Source organism: Rhinolophus sinicus, linkage group LG12, assembly GCF_036562045.2.
Source record: "Rhinolophus sinicus isolate RSC01 linkage group LG12, ASM3656204v1, whole genome shotgun sequence".
Classification (NCBI taxonomy): domain Eukaryota; kingdom Metazoa; phylum Chordata; class Mammalia; order Chiroptera; family Rhinolophidae; genus Rhinolophus; species Rhinolophus sinicus.
This window is the reverse complement of record NC_133761.1, coordinates 57234354-57259828: the sequence shown is the minus strand read 5'-3', so window position 1 is coordinate 57259828 and position 25475 is coordinate 57234354. Positions and strand designations below refer to the sequence as shown.

Sequence of the window (25475 nt, the reverse complement as noted above, 5' to 3'; positions counted from 1 at the left end):
AGCACCACCTAAATAGACACCTGTGTTGGGTTCTCACTATACACTTGGCAAGCCCATGAAGTTATAAAGTCCTCTCAAATTTACTGAAAACTATTGAGGATGAAGTGACAGGAACTACACCAGAAATCAGTAATGGAGATGTCAGACTCAGGCCTCCTGGGCCTTTGGATTCCAACCCTTGGATCTCAAACTCCATCACAGGTAGATTAGTACTGCTAAAAAGATTTAGCCAGGTTCTGAACCAAATTAATATAAGGATGTCAACCAATATTGGCCTAAGGAACAAAAGAAGTTCCCTAAGAGTCCCTTGATTTCGACATTCATCTCTAAGAAACCACCAAGAAGTTGAAATAAGAATTACATTGCAGTGTAATAGGTATGGATTAAACATAACGGTAACATTTGCTTCTTTTTTTTTTTTTTTTTTTTTTTTTTAAGTGCTGGTTGCAACCCAGTACATGAATTTTATGAGGACCTGTGATTGAGCTGCTGACTTTGGAAATGACATGGCTTTTAGATAAGATGGAGTCATGCTTTAGCTATGCCATTGAGGCATGCTTTCTTGAAAGCCTAGCTTTTGTGCCTTTGAATTCACAATCGAGGAAGGAATTGAGGTGGAGGTAGTCATCATTTTGATCATCAGGGCCCTCCTAGTTGTTGTTTTCTGGGTGGAAGAGTTGGGCAAGCAAGATGGAGGGAGTCATTTGGGACAAAGTAAGAGCCTCAGGAATGTCAATGTCTTATTTATAAGAGGACTAAAATTTAAGTGGGTCCTTCATACTAGATGATTTTTCATTTTATCTTATGTAATCCTCATAACAATATGAGAAAGTAGCCTCTATCATTTACAAGTCACATATGAGAAAACTTGGGCTCCGAGAGGTTAGGTAACTTGGTTGAGCTGACAGAGTTAGTAAGAGACACAAACTACTAACCAACAAATAGAAGCCATACCTCCTAGTGACTGGGGACCAACAGAGGTTGGAGCCACCCTTCACTCTGAATCCTTGTGTCACTTACTGACTCTGTCAATTAGTAAGTGAGGAATGAATAAGATAAAATGTACAAACACTTGGCATCTAGTAGGCAAAGATGATATATACATATACATATACAAAATATATATTAAAATATACACAAGACACATATATGCATAAGATATATATGTGTATATATGTATATTAACATTTTTATTTCTCAAATTATCCCTTGGAATAATACAGTATGTTAACAGTACTGACATTGGCTGCATTTCTGAACTTGCAGTCTGTAAGCATCACTCATTGTCACGTTTCTTAAGTCGCTAAATACTGAATGTGATCAGAGTTCTGTGTGGATGAGGCACTGTAGCAAAACGTGACAAGCAAACAAACAAACATACAAATTCAACAACAGATGTCAATATCAGGCAGAAAAATTTGATGGATGAGCCATAATTTTGAGTGCTCACCCATGTCTCATCAGGCCTGTTACTTTTTTAGGACCTAGAGATTTTGTTGTTGCTATTGGCATTGTTCTGAGAATGTTTCTGTCCTCATACGTGTCAATCAAGAGGCAATGATATGTGATATTTAAGGGCACGAACCCTCAGAGCAAGACTGACTGTGCCCAAATCCTTGTTCACCCCCCTTACCTGTTGTGTGGTCTTGGACAAATTAAACTCTTTCTTCCTCCATCATCATTCATAAGATGAGGTCGATGATGTTGATCATGGTAGTGATACAAGTCCCCACCACATTGGTTGTTATACACAAAGCACTGGGACCCATAGCTGGAATAGAAGAAGTGTTGGCAAATACTATGATGTTATGAGTTAGAGAGATAGTCCCTCTACTTTCGGAAGGACAAGCTTTCTCAGTCTCAGTTGCATTTGGTAGCTTTCTGGAATGGATCAAATCAGAATTGGATGTCCACTCATTTAGGGGGACTTGGCTAGTCCTGTATGATAAATAAGACACAGTGTTAGCATGTGACAAGTTCAAAGACAAGAGGAAGACCTGTTCTTTCCTTATGAAATTTACAACCTAATTGAGAAAAAGTTTTATCTGCCATTAGTGAACTTTGAGACCTCATTCGAAATATTGTCCCTCTAAAAATAAGGGGCTCAACTATTCCATGACCAGTGATGGATGAGTTGGGACTCACCAGGCTTTAATATATCAAGTCACAAAGACAAGATTCTCTTTCTAAGAATTATAAGGACAGCCATCAACTCATAGAAATATTTTAAATAAGATAGGGCCTGAAAAATAGAGAATATTATGCCATTGAATGATATTTTCCAGACGAAAAGTGTGAAGAAGTTTATGATTAAGCATTTTTCTTTGGAGTTCATTTTTCTTTTTCTCCTCTTTCTTCCTTTCCTCCTGCTTCCTTCTCTTCTTCCTTATTCCCTTGTTTTTTTCCTTCCTTCCCTTGTCTGCCTCCTCCTGGTTAGACATTTATAAAGACTTGTCCAAGAAGCAATGGGCCTACCAAGCTGAGCAAGACACCTTCAGTCTCTCCTTTTGGAAATTATGGCGGGAGGAGCTTCACTCACAGACTCTCTCCCTCTCCCATATGGAAAATAACTTCCAAATCTCTGGACAGTCTTCCCCTTGGTGTCTAGGAGGACTTTTGATAGAAGGTGAAATATTCAGAATGACCAATTCTGAACCCATTATTTCAGTCTTCACAGCGATGACTCTATCTCAAAATTGTTGTTAATTGAAAATAAAGCTGTGTTTATTTGTGAAATTAATAAACATCCCAAAGGGATCCAAATGCGCAAGTGTCTTTATCCTTTCTTACTTGATCATTTATCTTCCTCTGAAGATGCATATCTTCTATAATAGGTAAAAGAGTCATTTATCTTGAACTGCTTACCCTACATTTCATCATATAACAAGTCATCGACTTACTGAAATGCTGGGAACCTCAATAATGTATCAGTTGTCTCATTAGCAATGTAAAAATCTCTTCCTGCTTAGAAGTATTAACTGCTGTCATAAGAACGCACTGTAGGAGTCAGCTACCTCCTGTCATTATGAAAGGCTTCCTTCAGAATGGAATGCAAGTAACTGTGAATTTGTTTTCCGATGTGGTTCTTCAATATGCGTTGGACGTAGGCAGCCTTAGAAATGGGTTATGTTTAAAGGGTTATTTTATACCCCTGTTGTTTGCAACTGAAAAGGCATCTTGCAACAGAGACAGTGCTACGAGTCCAGGTTAGGTTCCCCAAATTACCCGTGAAAGTCTACTGAAAGCAAAGCTGAAATTTTATAATTTGCAACCACTATTCTACCTAAGCAACCATCTGTCCCAGCACTGAGTCCTTGAGGCCTCCAAGGTTTGAGTTGTTGCTGAGATAGTGAAGAAGAGGTGGGGTATGGGTAGAGGAGGGCACAGCATCCAAGGCAGAGGTGAGGAGAATAAAAGGGAGGGAGTTCCATGGCTCCTACCATGGTCTCTGGGTCATTGGTCATTCTGATTCTACGGACCGTGTACTTCCCATTATACAGAGCTCTAGCTCTAGCTCAGTTGCCTCTGTGAAGATCATAGGTGTTTGTAACTGAAAAGCTTTATCTTTGAAAAAAAATTAAGATCTTATGGCCACATCTAGAGCCTCCACGAAAATGGATGTATGGTTCTATTCACTGGGGGGAAATGCACAACACAAGTTGCTTGGATTCATATCCAGAAAGGTTTATAAAGTTTGTTGCCTCAGTATTGTATTTGGTGAGCAGTTACACTGTGTAGTTTGCTGGAATTTGTCTCATCACACCAAATCCCAGGTCTTCACGAGGATTCTAGAAAATCAGAATTCTGGCTTTATTGAGCTGAACCAGGGACACTACCCTGGAATGTAATTGTGCACTACCCTGGAATGTCCATGGTGCACGGACTCGGGGGGGTGGGGGTGGGGACAGTCTCAACCCCATTTGTGTCGGTAGGGGGTGGTGTCTGCCCCTCAGTTCTCTGACACATTCTCACAGGTGCAGCCTCTTCCAGGCTCTGATAGTGTTTTTCCAAATCTGGTGCCACCAGTAAGCAGTGTTCTTGGAGTGGACTGAAGGTTGATCAAGTGAGTAAAAAGTGACTGTAGATGTATGTCTAAACCTCTTCAACAGTGTCCTAGAACTGAGTCTATAATATATCTATTATCCATCAAGATATTTAATTAGAAATCAGTGTCTAACATTTTATACGCTGAGAAGCACTGGTGTTTCGGAGCTACCATCTCTGCTCTTGAGGAATGTATAGTCTACCTGTGCAGACACATCAACCCATAATTACCATGCAATGGGATGAATGCTACAATGGAAATGTGTCCCAGAGGAGGGAGAAATTAACTTTGAGGAAGATTGGGAAGATGTCACAGAGGATGTGCCATATGGTTTGTACCTTGAGAAAGAATTTAGGATTGCTGTAGATGGTACAGGAAGTGGGGGACATATTGGCTAGGCAGAACCATATAGGCAAATATCTTGAGGTAGGAAAGTATCTAGCCTGCTTGGGGAAGAACAGGATCCTGAGTGTGGAGTAAATTGAATGACAGTGAGGCTGGAAAGGGAAACATAGGCCAAAGTATAAAGATCCTTCCTCATATTTCATGCTAGGAAATTTAGATTTTAGCCCATAAACAGTGAAAAGCCATGAAAGTGAGATGCTGACCAAAGTTCCTGCTAGAAAATTCAATAGACTAGACTCTGAAGGAAAGTACAAGAGACCATAGGACTGGAACTTTCTGGACTTAGAGCCCCTTGGGGAAATAGCTGCGTCCTCTCTTTAGGTCTTTCTAGGAAATAAAGAAGCCTGGTTCTTGGAGCTGAACTCCAGTGTCACCAATGGTTGTCAAGTCATGTCCACCAATGGACAAAAACCCATCTCCTTCAGATTCACACTTGGGGTGTACTGATGTTCCCTGTGAAATGGTCCAGGTTTTCTACATCTGCCTCTTAGCGACTTCTCTGACTTCCCCATAAAGATCCTCACATCCAAAATGTCAGTCTCCTCCCCTCCCCTCCCCTGCAGTCTCATCCCCTCTCATCCTCTCTCTCATCCTCTCTCTCTCTCTCTCTCTCTCTCTCTCTCTCTCTCTCTCTCTTTGTCTCTCTGTTGCTCTCTCTGTCTCTCATCTGGCAACTCTGATGAACCAGAGGGACGTGCAGGCTATCTAGAAGCTCACTGAGTAATTTTTCATTGAATAAACATTTGCTGAACATCTTGTATACGTCAGATTCGGAGTAAGACCCTCTATATGGTGCTAAACAAGAGTGACTGACAGGTGAAGACTGGGGAAACGTGGTTTATTCATGGCCCCTCCCTTTGTTCTGTCATTTCCCTTGTCTCACACATTTGCCTTGATCAAGGTCGTGCATGATCTGACTTTATCTCTGTGTTATTCTATAAAAGCTGTAATTCTGAGCCCTCCCCAGTGTGTTCCCTCCCCTCCGGTCAAGCCGTATATTAGATCTCCTTCCCTTAACCCAGCCTTCTGGTCCTTCCCCAAGCTTTCTCCTTGCTCCAAGGTCCCTTTCCTTCGCTGATTCAAATCCCAGTCACCATTCAAGTGAATCACATTTATGACATCTTTCTGACGGCTGGCATCCTCATTGATTTCTTTGGAAAAGTATTCTTTTTTAACTTTCCTTTTTAAAAAAGATTTGTATGAAAATATAGCTAACATACAATGTTATATTAGTTTCAGGTGTACACCATAGTTATTCAACATCTATATACCTGAAGAAGTGGCCGCCATGATACGTCCTGATGGTTGCCAGATGGGAGGGGGGTTGTGTGGCACAGTGAGAAATGTAAAGGGAGTAAGAGGTACAGAGGTGGACAGTAAAGCACAGGGCATATCGTCGGTAATATTGCAATAATTATGTATAGTGCCAGGTGGGTACTAGGCTAGTCAGGGGGATCATTTTGTAAATTATATAAATGTCGAACCACTATGCTGTACACCTGAAACTAATATAAAATAATATTGGAATAGTATTTTTTAATGTGGTTCTTTATATCTTTTTGTATGACTGAATAATTTCATTAAACAAAAGGAATAAGTCATTTTAAGTGTGTACCTCCTGCGAGTTCTTTAACTTCTGTATGCAGCAGTGCCTCATCTGTAAAATGGAAATGGCAATAGTGCCCATTTTATAGAGCGTTGTAAGGGTTACTATTGTGTTAAGTTCATGCCTGTCAGGTATTTACAAAGTAATCGACACATAGGAAGTACACAATAACTGTTAGTGATTATCTTCCTCTCTCTCTTTGTGTGAACTCCCTAGAGTATTTTTGCTGTAAATTCTGTAATTGAACATGTTATTAGACCCCGGCTGGTTCTGTAATTTCAGCTGTTTCTCTATTGCGCTATTGTTTTCTCCTCAAGGATGCGGTAAGTGGGTCAAGAGCAGGCGCTGTGTGTTATCCTTCTTCATATGCTCTGTGGCACCCCAAGAGTGAATAGATTGGAAAACACTCATCAGTTGATGGATTGGAACGGTCTTTCCGGAATTAACTATGTATGATCCCCATAGTTCTTCATTCACCTGAGTCTGAATATATAAAACGAGAAACCTGTGCATGTCTGTTACTTTCCTCCTGTGATATGAACTATGAGAAGGCCACCTTGGGCTCGAAGCTGAAATACACAAACCAGCAGAGGACACGCTCACTCACAGGCTTTCCAAAGTCCATCCACCACCTCCTTCTTTCACTCAGTACCAGAACATCACCCAATAATTCATTAAGCGTGCACACCTACCCCCTTGCAAAACAGTATTTCTGAAGGTTGTAATTCTCTATTTCGCACTTTAAAGAAAATCAGAGCTAACCAGTTTAGTTACCCCACATCCAAGTTCTCCTGGTGATAATCACAACACTCTTGGGGAGACTACTTTAGGGGCTTAAAGCCAGACATGGTTCCAGGGTCTAGAGCAGAGCGAAAATCTCTCAGGAGCTGGCTGCAGGGCACGCATTTACCCAACACAATCCATCTCCCAAGCTGGTGCCTGCCTCTGGGGTGAAGCCGATCCAACCAAAATGCAGGAGGCCCAGCAGACTGGCCCGAACCCCTAATGTGTGCTTGCCGATGACTGGGATATCTCCATTCATCACTGGGCCCCCTCGGTCCTAGGAGGCCAAATGTTCTTGGCTTGTAGATAAGAAAACTTAGGGGACAATAGACTCTGTCTCCAGGCCTCTTAGTCAGAGTTTGGTATGACTAGTTCTGGTTCAGCTCATCTGCTTTTGAGCAATCTGTGTAGTGAACTGCCTTGGAAGGGTTGGTGACGTGGCAGCAGAGGGGAGAGTGGTAACAGACAGAGGCAAGGAGTCAGAATAATGAGATAAATAACTGCAAGAAGAAACTCCACTCACCATGATCATCGAGTCTCTGAATTGTGTCTCATAAATGGATTATGAATGATGCTGGAAGCATAAGGTCTAAGACAACTGCAGTGAGTCGTCATACCCAATGTTATATAGTTAATCTGTTGCCTACAAGTAGAAGAAGTATTTAAGATAGAAACAGGTGTAAATGAAGGTCATGTACAACTTAAGTCATAAATGCCCTCTGTGCTCCAACTCCCCCCATCTCTACCTCAGTCCCCATCTTCTAAATTGCATCCCAATAACATTGAAAACGTGCACGTCATCACTGATAGCAACCACAAAAGGCCTTTCTGGCCTGGGAATTCCAGGCAGTCAGGCCTGACTTCTGTCAGTTACCCCAGATGCTAAACTAATTGGCTTGATGCTCAGATGAAAGAATCTAAGTCTAGAAGGCAGGAAAAGCCCCCTTCTGTGACCAAAGCCATTAAACCTCAATTAGGACATAGACAAGGAAGGTGTGGATGAGTCTGGGGTAATTACCAGGCTTTGTCTGACAGCTCGGTTCCTGCAGCCTGGGCTAGAGCAGGTGATTTGGAAATCCGATCCCCAGACAGCTGCAGACAGTGTGGGCTGATGCACGCTGCCAGCCGGACCTCCCCGCCACTGGCAGCTTTCTGCAGTGTGTGGCCCCTCACAACTTATCACTGCCTGGCAAGCTGGCCCCACCTGTTTCAGAGACGGCCAAGCACACAGAGAGCCACCCAGGGCCAAACATCCATAGACTCCGGCCGAGCAGACAACCCTTGGGGTGCCCCTTATTTTGCTTTAGGACCATCTCTAGGAAACCCCTTCTATTCGTGCTTCAGGTGCGTTAGCCACTAACTGATGGTTCCACTGTCACATCCACGGCACCTGGGGAGACGTGCTGACAGCATGTTCCAGACTATTTTCTAAAGGCTTCTCGAGGCTGGAGGGATTCCTGCCACCCACCCTGAAAGTGTATTAAACACAGGATGAGGCTGCTCACAGTGTTATGGGATGAATTGTGTGCCCCCAAATCCCTATGTTGAAATCCCAACTCCCAGCACCTCAGAATGTCACCAGATTTAGAGGGAAGGTTTGAAGAGCTTAGGTTAGAATGAGGCCATTAAAGTGGGGCCCCATCTAATCTGACTGATGTCCTTATGAGAAGAGGAAATTAGGACACTGGCTGAGAGATGCCAGGGGTGCATGTGTACAGAGGGCTGATCATGTGAAAAGTCATCCGGATGTTGGCCATCTGCAAGCCAAGGAGAGAGGCCTCAGGAGAAATCAACCCTGCTGACACCTTGATCTCAGACTTCCAGCCTCCAGAACTGTGAGAAAATACATTGCTGTTGTTTAAACCACCCAGTCTCTGATATTCTGTTATGGCCCCTTGGCAGACGAATACACACGGGTTTATTAATTCACTCAACAACCGTTTGTTGAGCATTTACTATGTGCCCGATAGTGTTCAGATGTTGGCAATACAGAACTGGAAAGGACAAACTGGGTCCCTGCTGTCATAGAGGTCACTAAAATGGTAAATGAATGAACAAGTTCATTTTACAGGGGATCAGTGTTACGAAGGAGACAGAACAAGATCACGTAATGGAGAGTATGTGGGGGACAGCTTTGGATGAAGTTCAGAAGAAGCCCCTCTCAGAGGGTGCTATTAGGGCCAAGACCTGAAAACAAGAAGACATTAGCCATACAAAGATCTGGGGAGGAGAGCGTGCAAAAGTCCTGGGGCAGAAACAAATTGGTGTCTTTGAGGAGCAGAAAGAAGGCCAGTATGAGTGAAAGAAAGTGGTTTGAGGTAGATTTATATCAACTGGAAGGGAGGGCTAGAGTGTCCTGAGGCCGATCTCTGTATACAGCCCTGCCTCCCCAAAGATGGCGAGGGCGGTTGAAGGTCATAAGCTGAACGGAGACACGAGTAGAGGTCAAAGACACAGAACAGAATCCTGAGGCTGGACTCTAAGCTCCAGGTCGATGGTTGGCCTAGATCAGCGGTTCTCAACCTGACCAGAATCAATGCATCTTTTTGTAGCAAATTTTCTGAGATCCCTTTGATTATCCTGAACTCACCATAAATAATATAACCTGTATGAACACATACTTTTTAAAAATCCATATAATACCCAGACTCTAGTAAAAGGGAAACATTTCTAATAATTTCAATCCCTGAATATGCAGGCACAAGCACATTAGAAGAGAAAGTTGCCAGCAGGTGGGATCCCTGTCAATGTGATAACTACAATTGCAGGCTGAGACCGAGTTTGGTTGAGCAAAACTTTATATGTAATCATTAATAGTTTAGATCATTTTCTCTCAGCTTTGTTATGGTCATGTCATGGAAATTTTAGGGTTACTGTCAAATTTGGGGACATTTCTAGCAAGCCTCTTTTATTTCTGAGCTTTAAGATTTCAGGTTTTTTCGGGTTTTCTTGCGCAATGAGTAGCCTTCAACGCCCGTCAAATTGTCACCACTCATTAACCACTTCCCACATTTTCTCAGTGCTGGGCACTGGAGGACACGTGCACACCCCAGGAGGACTTTCCTCCCTGAGTCATAGTGTCAGGTGACCAGGAGCAGTAGAAATTTGCTGAAAGCCAATCCTACCCTGGAAATAACTATGTAACTGTCACCTAACTATACATGGAAGTGCCTAGGAATCACATAAACATATTCTAGGAAAACTAACCCTTGACTTCCCTCAATCTGGGTCACAAAAATGCCCAGGACTTAACAAGAGTTGTAAGAGTCCGTGTGACAGACCTGAAGCTGGAGTGGCAGAAGCGGGTGGCCTTAACCAATGAAATATTTTACTTTTGCAAGTTTAAGAAACCAGCTGATCCTGTGAGCGGCCTGCTGGCCCCTCAGGGGTGCGTCCCAGAGGCTCTGGAGCTTAAATTTCCTTAGCTCCACTGTTCACGTGTCTCTACTACTCCACTTCCTTGCGCTTCGGACCCAAAACCCAGCACAATCCCAACTCGGAGCTCAAACTTCTGCTTCCTCCCTTGATGTCCTCCTGAGCCCTGCTGGAGAAGAGTCATACTACCATGAGGCTGCCGACAGAAGTGGCATTTGGAGTCGCAGCTAGGCTCTGAATCATGCCCAGTGGTTGGTTCTACAAGTCTTGAATTAGTTCCATCCCCACTTCCCTAAAGAGCTGTTCGCAACGTTCCTCACTGTTCTTACATACTTACCCTAGGCTGCTTTCTCTCTCTCTCATTTTAACGTTCTTATACAATTATATGTATATATATTGTATATCTATGTATGGGTATATATTAATTGTACATTATGTATTCTAATATATGTGCTCATATGTACATGTTAATTATATATACATACATACACATACATATGTATTATCTCTACCCATCCTTACCTTGTACCTTTTTTTTTTTTTAAGATCTTCTCTTTTAGCAACTTTCAAGTATGCAATACAGTGTTATTAACTATAGCCACCGTCCTATAGGTTATATGCCCAGGACTTACTTATTTTATACCTGGAAGTTTGTACTTTTTGACCCCTTTCACCCATTTATCCCACCCCTACCCTACCCCTCCAGCAGCCACCACACTGTTCTCTCTTTATATGAGCTTGGTTTGTTTGTTTTTGTTTTGTTTTGTTTTGTTTTAAATTCCACATATAAGTGAGATCATGTGGTATTTGTCTTTCTCTGTCTGACAGACGTCATTTAGCATAATTCCCTGAAAGTCTATCCATGTTGTTACAAATGGCAGGATTTCATTCCTTTTTATGGCTTACTAATATTCCACTCTGTGTATCACATTTTCTTTATCCAGTCACTCCTCGATGGACACTTAGGTTGTTTTCATACCTTGGTTATTGTAAATAATGCTTCAATGACCCTGAGGGTGCATATATCTTTTAGAGTTACTGTTTTTGTTTTCTTTGGTTAAATGACTCGCTGGGTCATATGGTAGTTACGTTATATATTTAATGTTTTGAGGAACCTCCGTACTGTTTTCCATAGTGGCTGCACCAAATTACATCTCTACCAACAGTGTACAAGCGTTCCCTTTTCTCCACATTCTCACCAATACTTGTTGTTTCTTCTCTTTTTAATACTAGCCATTCTAACAGGTGTGAGGTGATATGTCACCGTGGTTTTGATTTCCCTGATGATTAGTGATGTTGAACAGCTTCTCATGTACCTGTTGGCCATCTGTGTGTCTTCCTTGGAAAAATGTCTATTCAGATCTTCTGCCCATTTTAAAATCTGATTCTTGTTTTCTTTTATATTGGTTTTTTTGCTATTGAGTTGTATGAGTTCTTTATATATTTTGAATATGAGCTCCTTATCAGACATATGATTTGCAAATATTTCCTCCCATTCAGTAAGTTGCCTTTCCATTTTGTTTATGGTTTCCTTTGCTGTGCAGAAGCATTTTAGTTTGATGTAGTCCCACTTGTTTATTGTTGCTTTTAGTATCATATTCAAAAGATCATTGTTAAGCCCTATGTCAAGGACATTTGACTGTATCGGCCAGTCCCTTAGTTTTAAAGAATATTTATTGGTTTATATACTCGTATGTATTATCTATCTGTATTGCTCTAGAAATAATTTAGTGTCCTGTCAAAATACAAATAACTAGAAAAGATAAAATAAAAATTTTAAAGTGTTTTAGAGGTTTTCTAGGTATTTAACACATGTACTTAACAAACTGTAAGGTAATCAATCTTATTACTTCATCAGATAATACAAGGACCTCAGAACACACCAATCAGTCCCTTCCAATTTATATGCATTTTTTTTGCCCTTTGTTTCAGTTTGATCTTTTTTTAAACCTATAAATAGATGTTAGTGTTGTTTTTAGAGAATCAATGATTTATGTTTACCCACATAATTATCAGTTTCTTTGTACATTGCTTCTTTTTGTATCCCATGCTTTCCATCTGGAACCACTTCTTTTTCCTTTTATGAAGTACATACTTTAGAAGTTTCTTAAGTAGAGTCCTGTTGATGGCAAACTCTTATTTTGCTTATCTGAAAATTTCGTATTTTGCCCTCATCCTTGAAAGAAAGGACAGAACCCTAGATTGATTGCTTTGCTTTCTCAGCACATGGTGTGTACTCTTTCATAGTCTATTTTTGCTGAGAAATCAGATGTTGGTCTCACTCCTCCCTTTTGGGTGATCTTTTCTCTCTGTCTACGAGTAGGATGTTCTCCTTGTCTTTGGTACATTACATATCACAACTGTGTCTTGAAACACATCCTGCTTGAAATTTGTAGGTTACCTGAAATTAAAGATTGATTTTTTTCATTAATTCTGTACAGTTGTATCCATGATACCTTCAAATATTGTCTCTCTTCCTTCCATAATTCGCATTAATAATATTTTTGGCTTTTTTTTACTCTGTTTTTAATACCCTCTTTTATTTCTTTTACATGTAAAATATATTCTTCTGTTGTTCTTTGCTTGATTAATTCTAGAAGCTAAAGTCTTTTTGTTGACATAACTCAGACATTTGCTGTTTTTGGTCATTGTTTTGGTGCAACATTTATTTTGTGTTTTAGTAATTTTGTTTGTCTTTTTTTTTGTAACTATGATTTTATCTTTAAACTGTTGGACGTCTAGTTTGTGTTTCCAAATTTTAAAGAGAAGTGTTTGTGATAGGGTGAGATTTTTTTTCCTGCTTTTTACTGAAGAGAAGCAGGTCAAAGTGGGCAAGATTCTTGGTTTGTTCTTCTCCTCTGCTGGGTTTATTAATTAATTAATTAATTTATTTTTCACTTTTATACTAGAATCCTCACATTTCTACAGCATCTCCTATTAGACTCTTTCCCTTATTGTCTCCTACTTTGTGTACCTTCATGGTTATCAAAATGAAAGCTCAAGGTGGGGTTCAATAGTTATTTCTCTGAGAAAGTGGGCCTCAGTGCCAGCTTGCCCCTCTGAATCCATGTTTTTCTTATGATTTTTGCCTTTGAGAATTCCTTACTTAGCAGTTCAGCAATTCATTTAAAAATATGTTTAAATTTTATCCACAAGTTGTTTTCAAAAGGAGGATTGCTTAGGATACCTTGTCTGTCAAATTGCTGGAAATGCAAGACTCTCCTGATTTCTTGATATTTTTTCCTCCCTTGGCTTGAGAGCTCCCATTTTTTCCCTCCCATTCTTGCCATCTTTCTTTGCCTTCTTTGTTGAATCCTCCATGTCTGCTCATCTCCCAAAGGTCAAGATCTCAGAGTGTTTTATCTCTTACTCTCTCCTAATCGAATTGGAAAATACATCCTGCTCCTGCCTTCAGCAACCAGCTATACCCTGGTGCTTCCCAAATCATGCAGTGTCTAGCCAAATCAATCTTTGGAGCTCCAAATCCTTGTATAAAAAGGCCTGCTTTATTTAGCTGGACCCACGGTATCACAAGTGCAATGTATCCAAAGTTGACTTAATCACCCTCCCTCACCTTCTTTTATTTTTTTGTTTGGGAAAATGACACCAACATCTATCCTGTTAGCCAACATAGAAATGTGGGATGCGTTACAGACTCCTCTCTCCCACATCCTCCCCATGCAATTGATCACTGATTGTTGATTCTACCACCTGAAAACCTCTCAAGTGTACCCCTCCTTTCCATCAGAACTCCCACTACCTAATTAATTAAAACCTTCATCATTTCCCTCCTGGATTGATGTAATAGCCTCCTAAATGTCTGCCATCAATCCACCGTCTTCACTGGAGTCAAAATAATCTCTCTAAAACACATACGTGATCATCTCGTAACCTGCCCCTTCCCCTACGTAAAATTCATCAATGACTCTCTATGGGGCTCAAGATAAAATTCACATTCCAAGTTCATCTCTTCTTAACCCAGACTGGATACATATTGAAATATTTGCAATTCCCCAAGCATGTCATGGTTTCTATAGCTTTGTGACTTGGCATACAGTTTCCTTTGCTTTGAATTTTCTTCCTCCTCTTCTTTGTCTGACTTACACATTCTTATTTAATTTTGCTGCGACGGTCGGATATATCCGAATGAATATTTCCATCCGCTGGGTGCGGATGGAAACTTCCAGAAAGAAAGTTTAGGAAAGCAGATGTACATTTTTCTATATTTTTGTGTTTTTCAAGAATGAGTAACAATAGGATAATTATAGGATATCAATAATGAATAACAATGGGATACATAAAAATAACATCATTTATATACAAAGCAGCTCAAATTGTTATTATTAAATGCATAAAATAGTCACAATATCAACTTTTTTGTTTTTGTGGATTTCTGACACATTTTGGGGAAAAAAACTTGAAATTAATTAACATAGTGAAAGAGTTTAGACACAATGTTTGTGTTACTACCCCAGAAATCCTCCAAGTCTTCCATCTGCCCTATTCTGTTAAGGACCCTTCCTCAGCACCCTTGATTCATTCATTCAAGAAATATGTATTGAGTCTGTATTATCTATCTATCTATCTACCTACCTACCTACCTACCTACCTGGCACTATCCTGAGCATTAGGAAAATAGTAAAATAAGGAACAATCCTTATTACATTGCTGTGTAATAAATACAACAATAGCAGAGACCGCCGTGAAGAGGATCCTGAACCAGCCTTGACTGAACAGAGTGGGCTTTCTGAGGAGTTGGTAGAAAAGTGGATGTAATTGCTTACATTTCTGATCTCCTTACCCCTGATTTTATCTGCCCCTAGCAGTCAGTCATTTGTGTATGAAATAAATTAGCATATGGTTGGCTATGTAATATTCTCATAAATTTCTGTAGTCTACGTCAGCCTTGGCCTACTGCTGACATACTAGATATCACGATGCTCTGAATAATTGTGTCATATGTTCCAGTGCAGCTTATCCAACCCTGGGGAAAAAATAGCATCTGCTCCAACAGGACCAGCAAAGCCCAAACCCAAGGAAAGAGATAAACATGGATTGCACTATATTTTTAGATGTTTAAAGTACATTTATTCTCGTTTTATTCCAAAAAGTCACTGTAGAAGTGTATCAAAATATACACTGTTCAACGGGATAAAATATATTATCAAGGGAATGAGAGTAAAGGAGAAACACGAAAAGGAATATCATAAATCTGGAATAAGGTTAGTACATGAAAGTACTACAGAAAAGCAACAAATTTGACTCTAAGCTTCTTAGCAGCCAAAACAAAGAAGGATCGTGATTAGTCACAGTTCTCCATAAGAAAAATAAAACAAACCACTTGTTCAGAAGGAGGCCAGTTTTATTGAAAACTGATTCCCGAGGAATTTCTCCCATGAATGCAGAAACTGCTGTGTGATGTGGCAGACAACGGTCCTATCATGATTCCCTCACTAGCTCCAATCACAGATGTAATGAGTCTGTCTCCTAACAGCCTTTCTTGTGGGGAGTTGGCCTTATGCCAAAGAACAAGTCAGTAAAAGCTGTTCTACAAGGAGTAAATTTCAGTGAAGCTCATGGACCAATCCAAGACTTTAGGATCAAACAGCTGAGGATTGAATTCTGGTTCATTTCAACACAAAGTGTGGACGCAATGCTGTGACTTCCTTTTTCGTTACTTTGTTCCTTTGTTGAAAACTGTGATGATGACACTCACCTTTTGGTTCCGAGGGTCAGTTAAAATTCAGAACATTTAAGAACAATAGTCAACATCCATTAAACTCTTCCCCTAGGCCAGGAGTTGTTCTAAGCACTTTACACAGATTACCTGCTGGTGTATTCCTCGAAGCAAGTCCCTTATGTGGGAACTGTTATTCCCATTGACCAACTTGGAAACTAAGACCCGAGAGGTCAGACAATTTGTCCAAAACCACAGAGCTGGAAGAAGGGAGCTGAGATTCTAGTCCAGACTGTGCAGTTCATGCTCTTATACCATTCTGTTCTATACTATGATCCAATTTTTAGGTATCTCTTGATAAAAATTATTTGTCACAACCAGAGTTTTGATAGCAGCTTCATGTTAGCGTTATCTTGTGCTAACCTGGAAAATAGATTTTCTCCGTGGCAATTGAGGTGAGATCCCTTTGCTTTGCCAAAGGGAGTTTGGTCAAGTTCCTGTCATAAAATCAAGGAGTCTGACCATACAGATAGAATAAATGGCAGGTTCCCTAAAGAGCTCTAAGACCAGAAAAGTTAATCTGTGTGTTCTGCTTACTGTCTGTGGCAAAGACAGCCCCTTGCTTCCACTCACCTCGTTTATTCAGTTGACAGACAGCTGCTGGCTAATTGGCCTGCTGTGTTGCCTCTTTGGCTGGTTTGTGTGGCAAGCCAGTCTGGCAGGAGTCCTTCAAAAAAGTTCACCCAGCATGACTTCAGCGGGGTCAAACTCTAAAAACAGAAAGCTGAAGTTCTGCAGGGCTGAGCTGAACATGCAACCACCCAGTCGAAGGATAGAAGGTAGGTCTGCCATCTCAAGGGTGGCTTGTGTTTCCTATTAAACTGAAGTTGGAATGACAAGGGGCAAACGTGAGAGCAGTAGAGTCTGAATAGAATGGCACATGACTGCTACGTGCAGGGTTGAATCCTGGCTATAAATCATAGCAACAACAGCCTGAAACTGAGCTCTCCCAGACCCTTAAATCTCCAAAGTGTGGCCTGGGTAAGCCATTATGAGAAGTCCGCCTTCTCAGATATTGGAATTCCATGCCTTCAGCACACAAGGCACACCTTCCTATAATCCATTCCTTTGTCTCATCCAGGCTTTTTGTTCTGGAATTTTCCTCCACGCTTCATGACCTGATCAAGGGTTGAAGACGATTCCATAGCCCCCACACCATTAGAGGAAAGTGGCATCACATCAGAGAGAGGCAGTACAGACCTGTGTTAAGTCAGCCTGTCTGCATCCACAACCTGTACTAGGGATGGAACCGTGACAGGTATTTAACTTTGCCCGTTTCATTTTCACCCTTAGACTTAGTCTCGTTGTTTGTCAAACACGAGTAAACATGAGTAAAAAGTACCAGTTTTATAGAGCAGTTATGAGACTAAAGGGAGATAATCGAAATAAAGTACTGGACATAGGTTCTAGAGAAAATGCTCAATAAAAGTTATTTTCATCGTGATGATTATTATCATGTATCATCTGGGGACGTTCGGTATCCCCGTACTGGAGGGACTCGGGAGAAGAGTGGGACAGAGCTTGAGTTAACTTTAGAAATCCAGAATGATGCAAAGGGTGATAGAAGGAAACTCAATTATATTCAGGAGTGACATGCTCTATAAAACACCACACTCTCCATGGCAAGGCTTTTTCATTTTGGTCATTGGGGATTTCCTGCTCCTCATTCATGCACCCAAAGGAAAGCCTGCCTATTAGCATACCTGCCCATTTACACAAAGGCTAAAGTCTTCTTCTCTTATAAAAGTTGGTGAGACAGACTTTCACAGGCAGAGAAAACCTATAACAGCCATCAGCACTAATCACCTTAGTCATAAATCTGAATGGACAGTTATTTGAGAACAGCATATAAAAAAATGATACAATAAAGAAATATAACTGGCATTGGACGAAATAGAAATAGTGCATGAAAAAGGAGAAAACCAGAAAAAAACACTCTACCAAGAAACTTTGGGGAAATTTAAGAGATTATATCATCCAAATTAAGTGCAGATTGCTATGACAGGATAAATCAGAGTGAACAGCATACACAGTACAAAGACCCCGAGTCAGGAGAAATCTGCCAAAACACCTCAAAATAGATAAGGTCCAAACTGCTGGAAATACAAAGAGAAATCCCAAAACACAGAGGTGCTTTAATGCTCTCTCAGAAACTGATAAGTTATATCTTCAGAGAGTCCACATTCAATATACTTTTGTTACAGTATATTGTTATAATTATTCTATTTTATTATTAATGTTGTTAATCTCTTCCTGTGCTAATTTATAAATTAAACTTTATCAGAGGTATGTATGTATGCCAAAAATATATAGTATATACAAGTTTTGGTACTCTGAGGTTTCAGGCATCCACTGGGGGTCTGGAACATATCCCCTGCAGATAACGGGAGACTACTGTATTATGCAATAAAACTAGATATGGAGAAAAAATATATAGCCAACTATTATATTCACTTAGAAATTAATAAAACACTCTTCTAAGTAAAACTAGGGTTTAAGAAGAAATCATATTAGAATTATAAGCCATTTAGAAATATATGAATACGAAATTTCCACATTCAAATATGACAGTAAATCAATACTCAGATTTTTTTTAGAAATCAACAAAGAATGAAAATAAAATAATTAAGCATTCAATTAAAACTATAAAACAAATAAGCCTATACAAAGTAAATGAAGGGGGTTAATAAAGATAAAGCAGAAATTAATGGAAGATAAAATTATAAAATTAATTAAAAAACACAACCTTCAATTAAATAAAAAGCTTATTTCTTTAAAAAGGTCAGTAAAATAGATAAATATTTAGATATTTAAAATTAAAAAACACAAATCACATAACTCAACAAAAGGAAAATAAGCAGATACAAAAAGATTTAAAAATTAGAGAATATACTTACTACTTTTATATCATTGATTTTGTAATATAGATGTGTCTAGAAAAATATCAAGTAACAAAACAGACTCCAGAAGATCTATAAAACCTGAAAAGAACAATAATCATAAAAGAAGTTGAAGTATTGTTAGAGGCCTATCTTTATAGAAAAGTTTGAAGTGATTTTCCTGGCACAGTCCATCAAGCTTTAAGAAACATGTCATTTCTGTGTTATTTAAACTCTTTCAGAGCATAGAAAAATAGGGAACATTTTCCAACTCATTTTTCAAAACTAGCATAATTCTGACACTATAACTGAACAAGGAGAGTATCAAAAACTGTAGATAAATCTCGCTCATGGCCATAGATGTGAAAATCTTCAATAAATATATGCAGGTAAAATCCAGCAGCTTCTAAAAAGAGTTATACATTGTTCAAGAACAGGTCAACATAGGAAATCTATTAATGCAATATTTTATGTTTCCAGGTTAAAAGAGACAAAACCACATGACTATCTTCATAGAGACCCAATGCCTACCAAGACAAGAATAAAAGAAATCAACTTTAGTTTGAGAAAAGATATTTGCCAGGAAGCTACTGCAAATATTAAACTACATAGTGAGACTGCAGAAGCTTTCCCATTGGCAGTGACAATTGGGTAACACATGGAGACCACCAAAATGACATTTGTCAAGAGACAACTTGTTGATAGAGAGCAAAAAAGCATTGAGTCAGCCAATATTTCCACAAAGCATTCTTATTCCATGCATGACTTCCAAATGAGACTTGTGCATACTTTTAAACCAAAGCAATCACCTGTTTTTTGTGACATTGTTAAAAATGCTCCCTTCTAAGGAAGGAAAACTATTCTTAGGCAATGCTTTTTTTTTCTTTTTCTTTTTTTCCCCTTTTGGTCTTTTCTTTGCATAATTGTAATTTGCTACACACATTCCTAGGGAGTATAGCTCATAGAACAGGAGTGATACTAAGTGAATAAATAATAGTTGGCTTTAAGTGGCTGTCTTATTGCAGGAAAACACTTTAAATGCATCATCAGATGTTTCTGTGGGCTCTTACGCTCTATGAAAGTCATGACGGTTGGGCCCAGAGTCTAACGTAATCATACTTGGAACCAACACGCTTGTAGAAAATTAAAAACAAGTCAAAGTCTCTAAGAGGAAGTTTTAGGAACCAGCACAAGCTTTTAGAAATGTAAGTATTTTTTGACATATAATTGAACTGGTATTAAATGACTTCCACTTAACTGAGTCATGGGATTAACTGACGTTATAGTCTCTCTAAACCTAACTTCTGAACCCAAGGCAGTTGGAACTTCCGGGACTTCCCGTAGTGGGTCACTCCGCAGGGTGCCCTCTCCTGGCTGCTCTTACCAAAGAGTAAATCGTGTTTATTCCTAAACGTATTTATGTCAGCTGTAATTGTTACTGAAAGTAGGTAATTTGATTAAGTGGGATATGAACTGACAAACAATAATATCAAACAGAATTATTGTTTCTATGAAAACTAAGTTGAAAATTTGGAAAGAATTAAGGTTGGTGGCTACCTTGTACCACGTACTTGCTAGGTATGTGTCTTGTCAGTTTGGGACCTTAGTTAGCTTTTGTAATTATTATTAAAGCAAACAAAACATGTTTCTGCCATATGATTTCATATTTTCAATTTATTGTACTCTCATTTCTTAAAAGTTCTTTCCTGCTTTCTGTTAGATCTATTAAGTTTTATCCTTCTGATTTAAAAGTCATGTACTCTTTTCTATTATTTTTTTTTTAAACGTGGTTATTTTTGAGATTCATTTCCATGTTTATTTTCTTTATAGATTTCTTAAGGTCATCAATAACCATGTCTAAATCTAATAATGCAAGTAGCTTGGCATGTCTTATGTACCTGGAATAAGCTCCTTACCCCTCCCCATTCCATTATATTGATTTGTTTGAAATGTTAGTTCTGAATTTTATGGATATAATATTTCTCTTTCTCTCTCACTTTTAGAATTTTCTCACTTAGATAAACTATTTGATCAGCTTTAATTTTTGTATTTCTTACTGTATCCTTTGCCTTTATTTGCATACTTTCTTCGGTAATTTCTTTTGGTGAGTTTAATATGAAAAGATCTTGTAAAGCCCATATGCTGGAGAATATTTTTTATTATATCCTCATACTTAAGTGACAATACCACTGAATAAAAAAATTAAGAATCTAAGTTATTATACTTTGAAAAAATTCTTATACTTCTTGCATCCAAGTTGCTACCAAATAAGATGATAAAAATTTGATTGTTTTTCCTGTGAAAGTTATTTTTTCTTATTTTTGGAAGCATTTTGAATAGTTTCTTTATCTTTGATATTCTTAGATTTCATTAGAATGCATTTAGGTGTGCTATGAGTCTTTTAAATCTAAATTATTTTAATTTTTGTTAATTCTGAAAAGTTTATCATGATTTTCATAATGACTTTCCCAACTATTCATTTCTTTTATTTTGGCACTCTCATTGTCTGTGTATTGTTACGTCTACTTACACCCTCCATATCTTTTAGCTTTTCCTTTATATTTTGTATAAAAGAGAGGATTCTCTTCTTATTGTCTTCTGGTTACCCAAATGTCTAATTAATCCCACAGCTTTATCAATTCTATTATTGATTCCACTTATTATTAATAAATTCCTTATTTCAGCTATCATATTTTTTTATTCTTAGCGTTTTTACTTGATTGTTGTTATGATGTCTTATTTCTGATTTATATTATTTATGTCTTTATCTCTTGGAGTATTTTATTGTGCTTGTTTTACCTGATTGGTGTGTTTATCCCAATTCTGTTTCAGGAGTTACATATACTTTGGTTGGTTGTTTTTATTTTATTGTGGATACATCCCTCAGGTAAATAAATATATCAGACTGCAAGCTCATGTTACCCAGGGTGTGTCATCTTCCCAATCAGGTAGCATTTTTCAGAGATAGCTCAAAGGTTAAATATCGATATGTCTCTCCCTATAAATTAAAAGGAAGGGAAGAGGATGCAATCGTGTTTGGAGAACTCGTGGCACTATGAAAAAATTATCAGTTACCTCCATTTGCTCCTACCCTACCAAGCAAATCTTGTGTTCCTGGATTTACCTTTAATCATTCATCAAGTGACTTTATAATTTACCAAGGTTGGGAGTGGGTCAGATGGGGAAGAGGTGATAGTTAGGCAGTTCCTGTTTTTCATCAGTTTATCAGCCCACAGAGTTTTTATACTCCTGATAGTATCTTGACAAGTGGCCAGGGCTGGTATTGCTAATTTTTATGGCCACAAGTCGTCCAATTGCTATCCCAGGTGAGAGGAAAATGTAAAAGCCCCTCTGAAAATTAGCCTCTCACAGCTAGCCATCTTTTCTTCTAACCTGTCTTCCTGGTACGTAGATACATTGTTCTCTGAAGTCAGTTGACCAGCACATTTAACATTCAGAACTAATATACAGAGGGTGCCAAAAAATGTATACACATTTTAAGAAAGGAAAAAAGAAACTATTAAAATACGCTGATGGTAACCACTTTGAGCACCTCTTGTAATTGCAGAAGTCAAATGTGACTTGTATTCATTTTTTGTTATTGGTATATATTGAGTATTACAATTTTAATACAGGTTTTTTTCCTTTCTTAAAATATGTATGCTTTTTTTTTTTTTTTTTTTGGTGCTCTCTGTAGACTTAACTGGTTTCTGATGACTTTTTAATTTGTTCAGAAGCAGGGAAAGAATTCTATGGAAAGGAACAAGGACAAACTATTTCAGGAACAGAAGGGAAAAGCCCAAACCACAGAGCCAGTCAATTAAAACTGAGACTGGGCAAGTGACTAGGGCATGTCATCTGTCCAGGAATGAAATGTGACTTAAATTCTTCCTTAGGACTGTCTTACCCTAGAAGATTTAGCTGGGTTTTGGAACAGTTGATATCATATGTGGGAGAGCCATTGCCAATTTATGAAGTGCCTCATACAAACATTGCCTCTTTCAATCCTTACAATGATCCTATACAGTAGGCAAGGCTGGCAGGAGTCCCATTTTACAGATGAGTAAGTTGAGGCTTGGTGGCACCACCACCCCCGCCACCCCACCACATTGTTGACACGGGCAGAAACAATGCTTGAACACAGACCCTTCTGCTGCTCTGCAGATATCCCCACACTTTGAGAGAAAACGTGACTTCCCTTATCAGCAAATGAATACAAAATTGGTAAAGGCTTGCTGACTCATTTAGACAGAAAGGAGTATCCCGAATGTAGAATTACCCTATAAAAAATATCTGCCTGGATTAGGGCCAGCTGGAAATTTAGCCTTAGGCCTGTAGAGTTGTGTAGGGAACTCAATGGAAGGCAAAGGAAGGAAAGGGGAGAGAGTGCAACAGCACAAGAGTGATCTCAGCAAGTACTATTTTAGGTGTCTCCCTTCCTGCGAGTTGTACTCCACAAGATTTTAAATGCTAACCCCAGGCTGTAGATTTTTCAACAGGAAAACAACCCCGCGGTTTGCTTTCTGACCTAGTCTTCTTCCCCATAACTCAATTTGTCCAACACACAGAGCACCAAAGTTACATTTCTTGGAGCAAAACCATAAAACATTTCTGGTTTTTCCCATGTGGTTTGTTTACTGGGTTACAGTTGGTTTAATCTTATCAGTTCTGCTGAGCGAGATGCTCTGAGCAATCTTCCTGAAGTTTGTCTCCCAGCAGGCAATTCTCTACTCCTTGCTACCTCATTAGCGTCAAAAATCCTGAGGTGAGGTGCTTGCCAAACTCTAGCTCTCAGAAAGAGAGAGAGAGAGAGAGAGAGAGAGAGAGAGAGAGAGAGAGAGAGAGAGAGAGAGAGAGATCCTCATTTCCTGTAGATACGTACATATACCACATTTTTCCTCTTCTCCCTCTCTTCTCTTCAGTATAAGGAGGAATGATGTCTTCTGAATAGAAAGCAGCCTAAAGCATAAATCATAGTCCTGAGGAGAACAAAAGAAACACAGGGGGGAAAAAAAAGAAGCAAAACCCTTGGATATTATGGTTAGAATTACTCTAAAGACAGGTGTTGTGGACCCAGGATTGACTCCTTTCCTCTTGATCTACTCGGGATTGAGGGTTCACCTTAGTGTGAGGTGGGAAAGGAAAGGCCTGTGTTGGAGGGCGTGGGGTGAAGATATAAGAGAGAGGATGGGGCAAGGAGAGAAAGGAAGAAATGAGTGTGGATTTCTGTCTTTAGTGATGTTCTTTTGGATGGTGAAGCCATTAAACACCAAAAGGATGGCGATGACATGAAAAGAGGGAGTCCAGGTAATTGAGCTCCATGACTGCCGCCTTTCCAGGCCCCGCAGTCTTCCACACACCCAGTGTGGAGGGTGAGCAATGACTAATAATACTCTGAAACACCAGCAAGGGTACAGGGCTGGGGTGAGTCCTGGGAACATTCGAGGAAAGCTGAGCAAGCTTGCTTCTTTATAATAGCAACAACCAACAATTGTATAGCTTTTACGATGTATCAGCTGTTATCTTCAGGTCCTAAGTATTTTGCATAGATGAACTTAGAAATACCCAATGATAACTCTTCAGGTGGGTACTTTTAAAGCCCCATTTTACAGGTGAGAAAACTGAGGGGCAGAGAAGTTATGTAATTTACCCAAAGAGGCACAGCTAGTGGTAGGATTGGGATTCAAACTCAAGCAGTCTGGCTCTGCAGTGTGTGGTCTTAACACTACGCTACTTCTCTAGGCTAAACAAGGCTATTCATGCTTGTGGTAGTTACAGTAATGAAAAGTAAATAATAAACTCTCAGCTAAATAAATTGACTCATAACCTAAGTTTCAGTAGTGTGAAAATTTGTTTTAAAATAATGTTTAATAGCACTGGAAAGTCTTCTTGAGATGGTATCAAAAGAAAAAGCACACTATAACACAACATAGTGTGACCCCGACTTTGTTTAACAGCAAAAACTTTTGTTCCTACGTCTGTATCTTCTATCTCTGAATAGATACGTAAGCATAGAAAAAAATAACGGAAAGAAATATATATAACAAGACATTTACAATGGTCGTTTTCCAGACAGTGGGATGAAAGGCAATTTTTATTTTCTTTTTTATACTTTTACACATTTGCCACTTTAAAGAAAAACAATCTGTACATGACATATTGATAATAAAAAAAATTCACTGTGTAGGGAAATGATGTGGTTGAATCCGATTTCTTTCCCAATAAACACAGTCTGTCCTGAGGCCACTCTTCATGGTGGGGTGGGGGGTTCTCCTGGTACCCCGTTCAGTCCTCCCCTGCATCCCTTCTGTTCCGTGGCCACGCTCTATAAACTTACCTTGGTCCATAGAAAGGAGGCTTGTGGTGAACTCTGGGATGGTGCAGACTTGTTTGCAGTAAGGTTCATAACCCTTAAATAAGGATGCTTTGCAGTTTTGGTTTTGGGGATCAAATTGCTGCTCACAAGGCAGAGGTGTTACCTGGGGGCTGAATTAAGATGTGCATGATGATTTAATTACAGGATTGAATATAAATGCTATCATATAAATATAAATATATTCTCTACCTGTTACCTGTGAACCGGGGCGTAAAAAGGAATACGGAGCCTTTAAATATAGAAATATCCATAGACACTTGTTCATTTAT

The 25475-nt window shown here is 39.2% G+C and overlaps 2 long non-coding RNA genes across 5 annotated transcripts in view; both read left to right on the top strand.

The window, feature by feature from the left end:
- LOC141567926 (uncharacterized) overlaps nucleotides 1-25475 on the top strand; it is a 316152-nt gene that overhangs the window by 130642 nt on the left and 160035 nt on the right. The gene's annotated exons all lie outside the window — the stretch shown is intronic.
- On the top strand, nucleotides 16673-19517 carry LOC141567878 (uncharacterized). The gene is made up of 3 exons (XR_012490821.1): nucleotides 16673-16730; nucleotides 17033-17209; nucleotides 19311-19517. It is a non-coding gene; the product is annotated as an uncharacterized LOC141567878 (long non-coding RNA).